General features: G+C 35.7%; 1 pseudogene; it reads right to left on the bottom strand.

Annotated features, from left to right (window-relative positions):
- Positions 1-1,260: 1,260 nt before the first annotated feature.
- On the bottom strand, positions 1,261-1,957 carry LOC105868759 (large ribosomal subunit protein eL21-like; annotated as a pseudogene).
- Positions 1,958-11,804: the final 9,847 nt, after the last annotated feature.

Raw genomic sequence — 11,804 nt, 5'->3', positions numbered from 1 at the left:
CGAAGACTTTTGAGACTCTTGAATAAATAACATGCTGAGTGAGTCAAAAATCACATTCTTAGAAAAGAAGTGAATGCGGAATATAAAATTCTGGTAAGTTTTAAAATGTGGTCCAGATGCAGGAGTTTGCAGCCGACAGGTTCAAAATAAAGTATATGCAGGGTATAGCTGTAGAGACGCAGGGTGAGAAACATGAGCAACATAGTTTCAGCACTCTGTAGGGACAGCTTGGGGCTCTCTGAAGGCTCTGACACCTTGGAGGTCACATTTCCCTCTGAATTTAAAGGTGCCTTATTTTGTCTTTTACATCGGTGAATATGATTAAACTCCTGCTGTTGTGCTAAATTTCCAAGATTGTAAAAAGTCAGGGGAATTAAAAAGGTCACTGCAGTATTTCATCTCACTAGCAAATCCGTGGAATAATGTTATAGGAGGACATAGGAAATGACTAAAAAATAGGACCTGTTTCCAAATTCTGGAAAGTCTGAGTGGGAAACACCAGGTGGGAACGAGATGACTCTTTTAAATATGTTTGTGCAAAACTGGATGTGATACCCACGTGATAGCCTACAGTCAAGAAAATTGGGATGCCATATTAATAGCAAAAAGAGGCTATGTTCTGGCCACTTAATGTGAAGAATTGTCAGGAATTCATTGCAATTTCCATCTTTCTGTGAACATCTGAAAGTATGTGAAATTGTTTACAAATTAGAAATGCTAATTTCACACTTTAGCACCATAACTAAACAATATATCTTCCTATTTTAGTATAATACCACTGGTTTGCAAAACTAGAAGTAAAATTTTAGACATAAATAGAAAATTAAGAAACAGTGAAGTCAACAAAGATAGAACATATATTTGAATGATCAAGCCTGCATCCATTCAGGACAAAATGTATGACATTTTATATGAGTTTATAAGATGAAAAAATACTCACGTATAGGCATATAATAAAAATAATAGTAATGCACATTAGTGCATGTGCACTTTGAATTCTGTGAAGAGTCCAAGCCAGGCATGGAAGCTCATACTTGTAATCCTAGCACTTTGGGAGGCTGAGGTGGGAGGATTGTTTGAGGAGAGGAGCTCGAGACCAGCCTGGACAACATAGTGAGACCCTATCGCTACAAAAATTTTAATAAAATTTTAAAAAAGAAAAAAAGAATTTTAAAAAAGGAAAAAATGTAGTTAGTAATATAGTATTTTGTGATATTTTGAAATTCAAGTTGTTTCAAAGACAGATTTTTTTTTTTTTTAAGTCCAGTGGCTTTTATTAGGTTTGTCTCCTATACCATGAATTCATAGGGAATAGATTCTGGCAGCTCAAGGTCCTTTCTTTGCTTCTCACAGGTGTGCTATACCTATTACGCCATGAATTCACAGGGAATAGGTCCCAACACCTCAGGCTCCTTTCTGTCGCTTCTCACAAAGTGTGAAACACCTATTATGCCATGAATTCATAAGGAATAGGTTCCAGCAGCTCGGGCTCCTTTCCATTGGTTCTCACAAAGTGTGCTTCTCTGGGTGGAGCAGGCTGTCGCTTCAGTTGAACCCAGGTACCTTTCTCTTTGGCTTCCTTCTTTTTCTGATCATTTTCCTTCACACGCTTCAGGAAGCTATCTCGGCTCTTAGAGTGCTTAATGTGCTCGATACGTACATTAATCCTCTCGGCAAGAATCTTGCCCTTAACTTGTTTATTTACAACAATTCCAACAGCATGCTGGGTAACATTGTAGACTCTTCCTGTTTTGTGTGGTAACATTTGTGGGGCATGCCTTTTTGAACAGTACCCATTCCCTTGATGTCTACAATATCACCTTTCTTGTAGATTCGCATGTATGTGGCCAAAGGAACAACTCCATGTTTTCTAAAAGGCCTAGAGAACATGTATCGGGTGCCTCTCCTCTTTCCCTTTGTGTTCGTCATTTTGGCAAATTACTGGAAGATGGCGGCTCCTCCAGCAGAAAGGAACTCAAAGACAGATCTTAAGTAGGTCCAGCTAAAGGACTGCCTCAAGTACACCCTAATTTAGTGTCTACACAGCACAAAATAGTAACATAGAATATCTTCAGAATAAACTAATATCATGGTGTTTGATTATATAATATGTAAAAAAAATCTTATAGTTCTTTAATATTTGAATTTTAGATAGAATTTTTAGGTTCTCCCACGGTAAATGGTGTGCTTTATTATTAAACATTTATTGAACACAAAATGTGTCAGATAAGTGCTTTATATGCACCATCTCATTTAATTTTCTCAAAAATCCTATGAAGTAATATTATTATCCCTATTTACAGATTAGGAAACTGAAACATAGAAAAGCTAAACGACTTGGATAAAATATACAATAGAGCTGAAATATGAACCTACAGCCAAAGCACTTACTGTGGAGACACAGTTCAAGCCATAAACCATAAAGCAGTCCACTCAGCAAATTCTGGTATACCAATAAAATTGTTATGAAAATATACGATAACTATAATTGTGACTTTACTATCTGACTGACTTAACTAGTGTGTAGCTATAGATTGTTTTTAATAGATTTACTAACGTATGATTGACTACAAAAGTTATGCATAAAGTATATAATTTGATATATTTTGATACACACACATATGTGTATATATATATAAACATATATATACATGCTCTGAATTATCACAATCAAGTTAATGAACGTATTCATCATTTTCATTTTACATATTGTTTTGAGAGGTAATAATGAATTACTTTCCATTACTGCTATTTTTATAATAATAACTATTATTATTACTATAAGGGGGCATAACTAGGCAGATTAAATGGCTATTCACTTTCTTTCCCAGAAAAATTTCCTTTCATTCGCAACTACTTATTAATGGAAAAGATCATGTGGACTTGGGCATCAGGTAGATTTGGTTCGAATACTAGTTCTTTCTCCCAAGTGCTAGTTGTGTAGCCTACAGCCAGCGACTTAAACACACTTTATTTCTATATCTGTCAAACATGGATCATTAAGCCCATCTCACAGCATTGTGAGGATTAATTAGAGTCGAATGTCAAGCACCTAAAGCTGCATCTAGCACACAGTAGATGTACAGTAATAATTCTATTTTTCTACCTCACTGTTACTACAAGCTTCGAAATGTTTGCTGTTGGGAAGTTATTCAATTTAAAATCTAATTGTGTAATGCTCTCAGCTCTTGAAGGAAAGAAAATACTTCAGGGTTCCAATAATAGAATACTTAATTCCATGATAATGTTCCTTTTTCTTCTCTTTTCCCTTAGTATGTTTATAGCCAGTAACTTATATGACCAAGTGGTAAACTGTACTAACAATACTATTGTCAGGAGCCAAGGAAAGTATTAAAATCTTTCTTTGTGTGAGAAGAGTGTGAGAAGAGTGAGATGGGCCTAACTTACATTAACATGAGCTCTGAGGACTTGAACTAATTCATTATAATTGTATGTGTCATTTGGCAAGGTTCTTTACAGTGGTATTTTTAGACATAAAATATAGCAGTGGTTACCAAACTTGAATTCATTAGGGACTGTTTTTACAAACAGTGATTACTGGACTCCATTCCAGGCCAATGGAATCAATTCCAGTTGCTAGGATCCAGCCATCAGTATTTTTAAGAAGCTCACCAGAGGATTCAGGTACACCAGAGTACAGGAAGATAGATTGTCACACTGGTTGTCACAACCACAGAGAAAGTTCATGGTATATCAGAATGTATGCTAAGCCTGTTTTTGTTTTTAAATATAAATGAGTTACAATTTTTTCTATAACATGGAAAATGGAGAAAGGATGTTTAAGCAACCCTTTTGACTGTGGTTTAAAGTAAGCATTCTCTGCCCTAATGCTATCGGATTCAACACCCAGGGACTTGGGTGAAGTTACTGAAAGAGCACAAACTACCAAGAAAAAAAGTTAATTTCCTTTCTTGTAATTTGGGCTCCTGTTAAAGCTAATATTATTATAAGAAAAAGTTTTGTTTAATATTAACCAATGAGTTTTCTACATTTTTCAGTTTGATTTTTGTCTGAGTATTCAACACCACCTTGGCCCGAAATACCAGGTGGACGCAATTTGGCACTTTCCTACATCTTTCATGGCGTCTTTCACCTCTAACCTACTGGAACCTTAGCAAAAATTTTTTTTTGAGACAGAATCTCACACTGTTGCCCAGGCTAGAGTGCCATGGCACCAGCCTAGCTCACAGCAACCTCAAACTCCTGGGCTCAAGCGATCCTCCTGCCTCAGCCTCCCAAGTAGCTGGGACTACAGGCATGCACCACCATGCCCCACTAATTTTTTCTATATATATTTAGTTAACCAATTAATTTCTATTTTTTTAGTAGAGACGGGGTCTCACTCCTGCTCAGGCTGGTTTTGAACACCTGACCTTGAGCGATCCACCTGCCTTAGCCTCCCAGAGTGCTAGGATTACAGGCGTGAGCCACTGCACCTGGCCTGGAACCTTAGCAAATTTAGCTGGGGTCTTAGCAAAATGTTCTCCTAGGCCTCTTACCTTATCCATTCTGCTTTCTCTCCACTCAAGTCTCTTGGTCCCTCAAGACTCAGCATAGGCTTTCTCTAACTGCCCTAACCTGAGACAAAAGCCACTCTGTGTGCTTCCAGGCCACCTTGCTCACTGCTGTATTATTTCTGTGTCTTCAGTGACTACCGCACAGTCGAGAGTTTCATAGATTTTCACAAAACCCTAACATTTATTGGGAGTTTATTATGTGGCAAGCCATGCGCCAAATGCTTTGCATGGATTATTTCATTTATTCCCCACAACAACTCACAACTAAGAGTGGGTTTTATAATTATCCCTGCTGCACAAAGGAGGAAAACAGAGGCATGGACAGGCTAAGAAATATGATTTCTTTTTTCTCTCCCTAAAATATCTCTGAAGTACAAGGGAGAAGAAAGTCTAGAGTTTGATAACAAATGGTAGGCATTAAAAAAAAAAAAAAAGAAAAAAGAAAAAAAAAAGAAAAAAAAAAAAACAAATGGTAGGCATTTTAAAATAATGATGATTTGAAACAGAAACTTCAGTGAGAGACCACGAGGTATCGAGAAAATAGTCCCCTACATTGAAATTCTGGCTCCTATATGTATGAGCTATTGGATTCTATTCAAATCATTTAAGCTGTCTGGATTTCAGCTTCTTTATATTAAGGGAGAAAGGTATTAGTATTTCCTGAATGCCCACGTACTATACTAGATACTTTATATAAATTATAGCTTAATTCTCAGAATAATAACTTGATGAGATAGATAAGAGTATCCCCATTATAGAGATGATAAAACTGAGTGTTAGGCAAAATAAAGAGGAGACACATGATTTCTAGACATGCTCATATTTTAAGATCCTGGACTTAGATCTGAAAAGAATAAAAATGTGAAAATTAGAAATCCTTTGCTAAAGAAACCTAGGTAGTTTTTTTTTTTTTAAGTAAATCAGAAGTTACCTTTGAAATGCTATAACAGGATGCCATAGGCTGGGTGGCTTAAACAACAAACATTTATTTCTCAGGCTGGTAAATACAAAACTGGCAGATATGGTGTCTGCTGAGGGCTCTCTTCTTGGTCTGCAGAGGGCTGTTTTCTTGTTGTATACTCAAATGGCAGTGGGGAACAGAGACAGAGGAAGCAAGCTCTCTCCTGTCTCTCCTTCTGAGGGCACTAATCCCGTCCATGAGGGTCCTACCTTCATGACCTACTTGCTTCCCAAAGTCTTCACCTCCTAATACTATCACATTGGACGTCAAGACTTCAACATATGAATTTTGAGGGGGATACAAACATGCAGCCCATAACAGGCATCAAAAGTCTTTTTTTTTCATCAATTAAACTTTTTTTTGTTTTTAGATAATTGTAGATTCACATGGTATTGTAAGAAATAATATAATAAAATCCCATGAATTCTTTTTTTACCCAGTTTCTTCAAGAACAGGCATCCTCAAACTACAGCCTGCGGGCCACATGTAGCCCGCCAAGGACATTTATCTGGCCCCGCAGGGTGTTTTTGCTGCCGCTGCCTGTCCTGCTTAGCAGCCAACTCCTCCCGGGCCCACAGTGCGCATGTGTGGAATGTGCCCCGCACTCTCCAATGGCCCTCCAACGGTCTGAGGGACAGTGAACTGGCCCCCTGTTTAAAAAGTTTGAGGACCCCTGTTCAAGAATAATATCTTGTAAAACTACGTTATACTATCACAAGTGTGCTGACATGATACAGTCGAGACACAGAACATTTCTTCACACGTGGACCCTTGATGCTGTCCCTTTTAATAGTCACATTCACATCCTAGCTTAGCCCCTCCTTAACCCCTGACACTCTCTTAAACCCTAACAGAACATCAAGGCTTAATAATGATAATCCTTATTGTCCATTCTCTATGGCTCATACGTCTTTGTTCTGAGTTAAACTTCTGCTCTCTTCTTACGTTCAGATTTTTAAAATTTATCTGTGCCATTATAAAAATACTATCAATTTCCCATGGTAACTCACACATCATATGGAATTCCTGCCTGGGTATATGGATAATAATTAATCTAACTTGTACATGTCAGATAACAGAGTTGCCTACTTGCCTAAGACTGTATCAGAACGTTAGGCTGTGATCAGTATATATAAAATCTTTCAATATAATTTCTAAATATTTTTCAAAATGTGCTGTGTACAACAGAAAGACAGCTTGGGAGGACAGATATTTGAGCATCTTGAACTGTGATCTTTTCTCCAATTATTGCCTGAGACTGCTGGATTCACCAATATGCTGAATGATTGCTTAATGGCTTTAACTACTCTTAGTACAAGCTAGTGGTGGTATTACCATTATATAATTTACTACCATACAATAGTCTTTAACAAAGACTTCTTTTTTTTTTTTTTTTTTGATGCTCAGCAAAAGTTCATGAATAAATGGGAAGATATTGTAGCTCACATTCCTTTGAGGTAAGGGCATCTCTAATTGGAGGGGCATATTCAAAGCTCTGGTATCTCTCTTAGAACCCGGAAAATCTGAAGAAAATGGCAACTCTACCAGGGTCTATGTGGGCATATTCCTATACACTCTAAACCCTCTATTTCATACTACTCCAACTTGTGACTTGCTAAGACAAAATATAGACTCGAATGCCAGGTGAGTATTTTATTTCCATGGTAGGAGAATGGATTACCAGGACTGTTGGGCTAGCATTCTGATTTAAAACAGAGAGATGAACATTAATATTCAATTTCTTTCCCAAATTATAAATTTTTACATCATAGCATCAGAATAATCTGTTTATAGAATTTATATTTATATCTTGAATACTAAATAGTGTCTTGCCTTTCCCTTAGTATTCTCTCCTCATTGGTTGCATGAACAGCTTTTATTAAGTGGAAACTGCACTGTCACCACTAACCCCCCAAAAATCTCTTCCTGTGTGGCTAGCAGATTCAACATTGTTGATTAAAGAGATCCATACCAAGGAATAGAACCAAAGCATTTGCCCTGAAGGATTGAGTTATCTATTTGAATTATCTGTCATTAGAATTACCCTACATTTTGAAGGCAGTTCTAATAAATATTTCATTTGTTTCTATTGAAAAACAGTGGTATTTTATGGAGACACATATGCATGCTGAAGTTTATCCATTTTATCTTGAAAAAGACATTTTCATTCTTACACAAAGTGAAATAGTAGATAGAAGAAAGTAGGAATATAACAGCAATCATTATAAATGTTTATAGACATAACTAAAGCCTTATCTAAAGTTCATCCTGTTTAAGGACATGTTTTATGTTGTACAATTCCTCTTAGAATATCAATTTAATAAGCACCAAATGAGGCTGAAGACAATGCTGTTATAAAAAATGGAGAAAAATGATTAAAATATGATAATTATACTGACAGCTTATATGCTCAATCTAATCAACCAAGCTTCCAATTTGTCATAATGTACACTCACTCATACATTATTGCTTAATTATAGCAACACTTCTATTTGGAAAGGTTGTCAATCATGTGAATACCCATCATTTTTCTTTTTTTTCCCCTATGAAGGGGCATATATTAAGCAAGGATTTGAAGCCACCATGCTATTGATTTAACCCTTGGAATACTTTTTATGCAAAAAAAGTATTGTTTTCATTAAATGTTTTTCTTTGTACACAGATTTAGATAAGTTTATACTATGTAATATTATTTTTATATCGGAATTAATATAGAATATTCTAAAATGAAATTATATATTTGCAGGAATTCATGATTTTATGGTTGTTAAGATATCTATGTGGTGTACTAAAAGACAAAAGACATAGCTTTTTTTTTTAAGAAAGACAAAATTTAGCCAGAATGTTTCCCCATTTGCCTGTGATCCATATTGATCAAGAATCGTAAAAGAAATGGTAGTGTGAAATTTGGACAGCTCTCAGAAAAGGATGGGAGTGCTTATGGAAATCGACTCTGCCCATATAGCAAATTCAAGGTTTCTTTTACCTTTTACTTCCTCTCCTCTGGCTACATCATTCTTCCAATTGGTAACAATGTTTAATACATTGCTAAAACAAGCATCCAAGTGCATCTGCCAGTGCCACTATTGAGAGTTTAGTAACTTGACCATGTAACCAGGTCCACTCTAGCAAAATAAAGTGATAAATTAAAATAACCATTCATACTATTGAACATGACTGAAGCTTTGTTTTATTTATTTTAAACATATTATTAGCCATATATGTATCAATATGTATGTGCATATACAAATCTATATCCTCTCTATAATATATAATATATCCTATAGTATATATATATACTACATAGCATATATAGTATATATGTAGACTGTCTATGTATATATGACTATATATGTATATAGCATATTCTCAATTTTTTAATGTATGTATGTATCTATATATGTAGGTATATATGTATATATATCCTCTCTCTATGATATGTAATATATCCTATAGTATATATAGTGTATATATAGTATATATAGAGTATATATACTCTATAGTATATATAGTATATATGTAGACTATGTATATATGACTTATATGTATATAGTGTATTCTTAATTTTTTAACCTAGATTATTTAATAGACCATTTTGTCAAGATGGTCATATGATTAGATAAAAATTGAAAACAAAATTCTTACAAAATGTGGGCATTTAGAGTCCTTAGGAATCTGCATTATTGTTTCTATGACTCCATTCAACCATTACAGTAGACAAATCCATGGAAAAGGGGAGAGAGAGCAAGGAAGAGACTAACTTTATGTCTTCTTCATTTCTCTAAATATTGTCTTTTGTAAATGTAAAATAATGAAGCAGATGTTCAAATGTGCAAGTTCCATTATTCCTTCAAAGCTAGTTTTGTGATGATGAGATATTCTGATATATACAATAGCAAGCGTGGAACATGAGCCCATATGTCAGTTGCACCACATTCCTGTTACTCACAAATTACTAACTCTTAAGTGGTTTGTCAAGTGTTTTATTCTTTAAGGCCTCAGATATAATAGCTGCATCCAGGGACCTGTGGGCATTTGACACAATACATCATTATTTTCAAGATATTTATTTAAAAATTCATTGCAAGTGTTGTGTTAAAATACCCAAATCTACAGGCACACTTAAAATTGAAAAATAATAGCATTGTATCACTCAGGTCTATAATTTTGTTTACAATCTTTGACCAAGTTCTCTACACTGGGGTCTAACATAGGCTTGCACCATAGGTCAAGTTTAAGATCCAGATAGTTTCATTTCTTAATTATTAATATTTTTTTTACTTTTCTTAAATAATAGTTATAAATCATGAAAAATCGAAACAAGTGACTATCAGATAGTTATGTCTATTACCATTAAACTTGAACTAAAAAATTATGGAGTGACATTTAGCAGAAAAAGTAAGTTGGCAGCAGAAGCTACATAAAGTCTATTCTGAAGTGTTTCAGTTACTATTGCTGGGCAACAAACTATCCCAGAACTTAGTGGCTTAAAACAACAGCCATTTAATTATATTGCATGGATTTCAGAGGTCAAGGATTCATGCGGGTCTCAGCTGGGCGATTCTTCTGTTCCTCATTGTACTGAGGAAGGTGATTCAGTGGGACCCAGCTGGTGAATGGACTCATCTGGAGAGTCTACAATAGCCTCATTCATGTGCCTGGTGCCTTTGTGGTGGTGGCTGGGAGGGTGGGCACAGCTGGGACTGACAACCAGAGCACCCCATGTGGTCTCTCTAGCATGACACTCTGGAGATAGACAAGGCAGCTGGACTCTCCAGTGCCAGTGTCCTAAGAGAACCACTGAATGTATTTATCATGAATAAAATAGCTGGTTTTGCAGAATTATTGGTGATGATGTAACATGTACCTGATTTTGCAACAAGGCTGGATCTCTTTGTAATTTAGTCTTCTGACCTCTTTTTTGCTACAATTTTCAACAGTTTTATACCAGAGACTGTTATTTTGAAGCTAGTCTGGAAAAGCTCTATTTGTTTACCAGAGAAACCTCTGGGTTTGGTTTGCGGGGAATGGGAGGAGGAGAGAGGGGTAGGCAGAGAGAGGATATGAAAACTGTGATGTTTCATGCTATTATTTGACATAGTTTAAAAAATGCATTTTCCATTAAGCATTTGTGTAATAAAATTTAATTTGAAAAAATTCATCATTATACATTTTTGTTGGGGGAACTGCTTAAACAAAATCACCATGATCACATACTCACTTGTCCCAGTAAATAAATATTCACAGCCAAAATTATTAAAAAAATATATTTTTATGATATTAGTTTTAGTTTTTATGTACTACTTTTTACTACTCTTCAGTATCCAAAATCTCTTTTAAATCATTCATCTATTTTTGTAAACTGTGGATAAAATACATCATCATCATTATAATTATAATCATCATCAGTTTGCATTTATGGAGACAATAATAAGTGCCAGACACTATTCTTTATATTCTTAGCTCTATTCTTAGCTCTTTATATGTATTACCTCATTCACCCTTCATAATAATTCTGAGATTAGTACTATTATTAGTAGTATTCTGAGATTAGTACTATTATTAGTAGTATTCTGAGATTAGTACTATTCATTATTTTCAGCTGAGGAAATGGAAGTTTGGAAGGACTAAGTCACTTGCCAGAGCTATTTTCTGCTACTAAATGTTAGAAACTATTAGAATTGGGATTCAAACCTGAGTTACCTGGCTACACTGACAATAGCGACAGGAAATTTGCTGGAAAAGCCCAGGACCATGCTCTTGCCTTAATTGCAGCCTTGTTGCATTTTTGCTCTGGTGTGGTGTTGTCCATCCACTCTGCAGGCTTTCTCTTCCTCCCACCTCTGGGGAGCTGTTTCGCTGGGCTCTGTTCCCCCACCACATGATTACTCAGTTTTCAACTGATTGATCCGGGGGAAGGTTCCAGGTCCATTGCAGCACACTGGCTTGAACTGTGCAGCTCCATCATTAATCTGGTTGCCTTCTGCTGATATCATATGTTCATGCAAAATCTGGATCCAAACATCCTAAGGAGAATTTGGAAATGTTTATAAATATATCTCAAACAAATAGCATATTTGAACATGGAAGGGGGGAGTGGGGAGTTTGCAGGGCTGAAACTATCCAAATAATTATCATAGTTTTTTATTTCTTTCATACAACAAGATAGCTAACAACAATCTTTGCTTACCATGAAAGAAGGCAGGAAAGATTCATGAGTACCACACTTTTAAGCTCAAAGGAGAGTAAGAATGAAAGGTGATGGAATTGTGTGGGATTATGTGGGCGGCTCTTCACTATACCAC

Source organism: Microcebus murinus, chromosome 23 (assembly GCF_040939455.1).
Source record: "Microcebus murinus isolate Inina chromosome 23, M.murinus_Inina_mat1.0, whole genome shotgun sequence".
NCBI lineage: Eukaryota > Metazoa > Chordata > Mammalia > Primates > Cheirogaleidae > Microcebus > Microcebus murinus.
This window is presented reverse-complemented; position numbering and strand designations above follow the sequence as displayed.